Raw genomic sequence first — 4,665 nt, 5'->3', positions numbered from 1 at the left:
CTGGTGTCTCTGGTTATTTTGAATCTTCACATTGCTGAGTGATTACTATTAAAATATCTTAATTAGCTTTTTACTTCCTCATTTTGAGGTGAGTGAAAACTAATTCTTGTTTCCTGGAGCCCTGATTTAAAAAAAACACAGCGATAGCTTCCTGACAAGCTTTTCACAGACACTACTGTACTGTGCAAAATGTGTAGAAATGTCTTGTGTTTTGAAGTGCAGTGAACATTACACACATTTTTGTGCTGTCCAGAATCTGCTGCAGTATTATTTTTGTAGACATTATGACCCACTCAATAAGAAATCGAAGCTGTTGATTTGATAAAGAAGAATTGCAAACATACATCATGCGGTACTTTCTAACCTGTCCTTTCTTGTAGGTATTTAGCAACAGATCCTTATTATTGAGTATCCATTAGTTACTTAATTTGTTAATTCTCTGATTAGCTGTACATAAAAATGAAGCTTTGCCTGCAATGCTCGTGTACTGAGGATGCAACACTTTCATAAACGTGCTGTGACTGGACTGACATAATCTTTGACCAAAGACTCTTTCTTCATTTCTCGGAAGTATTAGTCTGTAAGACAGTTTGAAATAGAAAACGATTGATGCTGTTTTGTTTAACATACCTGTATAGTCATAGGAACAGATATAAAGTGACTCTAACCATGTCTGACTTGCTTTTCGGAAAAGAAAAACAGTAACACCCCCGTACACATACTGTCTTTTAAAAAAAAATTATTATGTATTAAACATTCATTTTGTTAATTGCCTAACTTTTCAAAGAGTTAGTATAATCTACTGCTAGTTTGTAGTTGCTAGTATGACAGAAGTAATAGTTTTTCTGCCAGTTGTTGAATACTTGCTTTCTTGGGCTTGAAGTTACAGGTTATGCCTCCTGATGCTCAGAGTCTTGAAATGGGACCAGCCTGACCTTAGTGGACTGGAGTGAGGGTCTCTCTTTTCTTCTTGCCTCAGCAAAGGGTAGTCAGTTATGGACAAAAAAAAATGAGCTATTTACAAATGCAAGCAGTGTGTACTGGTAAAGCCTACCAACGTATGGTGACAGTAATTGTCCAGTGAGAGCTCATAACTTCATGATTTTAGGGAGATTTTTTTTTCTCCCACCCTTCTTTGTCCTGTGAATTTGTCATATTGAGGCCAGCCAAGCGTTCATCATCTGTGTCACCATGTGCTGGTGAGGCCATGCTTTTCTTGCGTGTTGCAGAAGTGGGTTTCACTGCAAAAGTCCTGTCTGGTTTTTATGTTCCTTTGACGAATGGGAACTGGAACCTCTTTGTACTGCAGCAAGAAAAAAAGGGAGATGTGATCCCCACATGCACCGGTAGCACTCGTGTTCTGCCTGTCTTTGTGGTCTAGTAAGTAGAAAACTTGATTTCTGAATTGTGTATATTCTGATAGTTTTTGAAGAGGCGTTTTCATTGTCTGGAATACCTGCCAGGTCAGAGCTGAGTTCTGCTTCTAGATCTGATAGCAGCGGATGTTTGTAAAGGCATATGGCTTTCTCCCCCCCCGCCCTTGTTTGCTTCCGTAACTGGAAAAGGAAGATTTGTACAGAGATTAACTTGCATTTAGGGCTTTTTTCAAGTTAGTTCAGTAAGGAGATTTTTACTGGGAGACAGAGGAAAAAAGGAGGTTTGAGCTGATGGCATGTGGTCTTTACAGTGGGGGATTTTTTTCTTAACAAAGTTATTTTCAGAAAGGGTTTGAAGCAAGTGTTATTTTTCTGAGGTACTGCTGAACAGTTTGTGCACAGCTCTTACTGTGTGGCTATTTAATAAAATCAAGTAATTGGTCTTCAAGCAAGGGATTATTGTTGAAGGGCTAGGATTTTTTGCATTAGCTTTTTGTATAGCTTTTAATTAATTTTTCTTCTACAAGGTTCTCCTGTTGCTTTCTGAACCCAAAGTCTTAGATGGCCTTGCAGTGGGATGTGTTGGGTGCTGTGGCTTTGTGAAGGGCCAGCTCCTATCATTGCATTTGAACCTGGCACTTGCTAGACTGGAAATTCAGTCTGCAGCAGCCTTGATTTAAAAAGGTAACAGCTCAGAAGACATGCTCAATTAACAAAGTTAACGACGTTAATTGAGTATGTCAGAAATTATGCAAGCATCAGTGCTTGGCATGTATTCTTGCAGTTGTTAAATTGTTCTGTGTGATACAGATCTTGTTTCAGTATTGTGTTGTCCTGAATACCAGCAGTTGGTCAGAGTCCTTGGAGCATCTGTGTTGGGAAAGAAGTTAAAAGCTCTTTCAGCCTGTCCTTGTAGGAGAGGTGCTCCAGCTCCTTGATTATCTTTGTGGTCCTCCTCTGGACTTGTTCTAGTATTTCCATGTCCTTCTTCGGGGCCCCAGGGCTGGGTGCAGGGCCCCAGGTGGGGTCTCATGAGAGCAGAGCACAGGGGGACAATGCTGTAACCCCGCTGTAGAAAGCCACCAGATTTGTTGGGCACTATTTGCCTGTAGTGAAGCCATGCTAGCTGCCACCAGTCACCTCCTTATTTTCCATGAGTCTTAGCAGAGTTTCCAGGAGGATCTGCTCCATGATCTTGCCAGGCACAGAGGTGAGACTGACTGGCCTGTAGTTCCCAGAATAGAATCACTTAGGTTGAAAAAGACCTCCAAGATCATGAAGTCCAACCATGAAATCCTGCAGATTAGATCCTGCAGGACTACATTTCACAAACCAACCGCTTTGGCCCTCTGCTTGCTCCCTCTTAACTCATCATTCAGCCTCACCAGGACCTTCTGTCCCAACATACAGATACTCAGTTTCCCTGGCAGACTTTGGTAAGGAACCTGTTGAAAGCCTTTGGAAAGCCAGTAGTCCATACTGGCTGGATCCACATGCCTGTTGACTTTTTCTCAGTCTATAGCTTTAAATAAACAAGACAAGCTTCTCTCAAAGTAACCTGATGGAAGGAAAGCAAATTCTTCCTGACTCAGTTGAGAAATTGGCATGATGCTGGGGGTCTGAGCAGATCACGGCAGTCACATCCATGCATGAAGAGGGAAAAGCCCTTGTATTCCCCCTGATACTGGGGTAGGACAGCTGAGGACTGATACCTCCAGCGCCTTTTGGGAAGAGTGAGTCCCTCTGTGTGATGGCCATTCCCTAGCAATCAAGCCCAAATGGTTTTAAAGGGTTTAATGACATTAACCCAGGAAATACCTGTGCTTGGCTTTAACCAACAGGAAGAGCTGAACTGATTTTTTTTCCACCTTTGAAAGTGTCAAAAGTATTTCCTACTGGGTTAGTCCTAACAGTGTTTAAAAGTACTGTCAATCAATGTTCTATGGTTGTTTCTCAAAGAAACAGTATCCTCTGTATAATGTATTCCTTCTTGCTAGTGGAGGCAATTTACTGCTCACTCTTTGGCTATGTAAAAATACCTGTAAAAAGTGGGAAAGTTTCATATTTAACTTTTGTGAAGTTTCATTAACCTGTATTTTTAGTCATGATATTTTTTTCATGAATAATTGGTTTAGTAGAGTAAATTTATGAGAGGTGAATGGCAGAAGGAATATTCTGAAACAATCAGTTGCTTGGCTTCAAAGCACGGCATGATAGGAAAATAAGGTAGAAAGGCATTTTAAGAGGTCCTCTTCTCCATCCCCCTGCCCTCTCGAATTGCATCCTCTACCTTGCTGACAGTTTCTCCAGGGCGTTTGGTACTCTCATTGACTCCCCAGCACATCTGTTAAGCGGTGCCAGCTGCCAATGCAGTAAGCGCTTCCCATGTGTCAGAGGAAGGGATTGAGCAGTACTAGACTCAGATCTGACCGTGGTAGGGCTCTGTTGGATACCTTTTTCCAGTCAGAGAGTGAACTACCCTCTAAGTCTGCTTTTCCAACAAGTTCTGTATCTATGGTTTCTTTGCCTTGGTGTAGGCATCACTCACCATGTTTTATGAGAGCATTACAAGGCTTTTCTAGCCTTTGTCATATTGCATCCACAGGTTTCATCTCTACCATAGAACAAAATCAGTTTGCACTGTGATTTGTGTTGGGCAGTACCTGCAAGCTGTTACTCATCTGAGTGTTGGCTCCATCATGCCTACCAAGAGTTTAATCGATTGTTCTGATATTTTTCTGGCAATTTAAAGTCCAGCAGCCGTATCTATAATCCCTGTCTCCTCTAATGCTAGATACCTTTGGCCGAAGCACAGATAAATGACTGGTTCTTAATCCTCTCCAACCAGTCAGCTGTGCTCTTTTATTGTACTGCTTTTAATTAGGTGCAGTTTATTTAATGCATGTGAAGCATTACTGCTCAGCTTACGGAAATGTGTAGTGGCTCAGGTCAGGGGGACAGTGTGCTGTTCTCAGGGACACCCCACGATTCTCCTGGCAGCGCAGAGGAGGAAATATCATAGGCTGACACGTGTCCTCCACAGCTACCATTTTTACAGAATGTCTTTCACAACCCTATCCACCTATGATTTTCAAAAAATACCTAAGCTGTTGCTTCCTGGTATAACTGCCAAAAGACAGATTTGTAAATCCTTGTCTCTTGATTTCCAGCCTAACTATATATGTGGTTTTTTGTGTCCTAATTCTGTCTTCCAACATATACTCACATACCTGCCTGGTATCTTTAGAGACGGTGCCTGCATCTCATTGCAGTCTTTGCTTTGCCAGAT

Source organism: Cygnus atratus, chromosome 7 (genome assembly GCF_013377495.2).
Source record: "Cygnus atratus isolate AKBS03 ecotype Queensland, Australia chromosome 7, CAtr_DNAZoo_HiC_assembly, whole genome shotgun sequence".
Lineage (NCBI taxonomy): Eukaryota > Metazoa > Chordata > Aves > Anseriformes > Anatidae > Cygnus > Cygnus atratus.
This window is presented reverse-complemented; position numbering follows the sequence as displayed.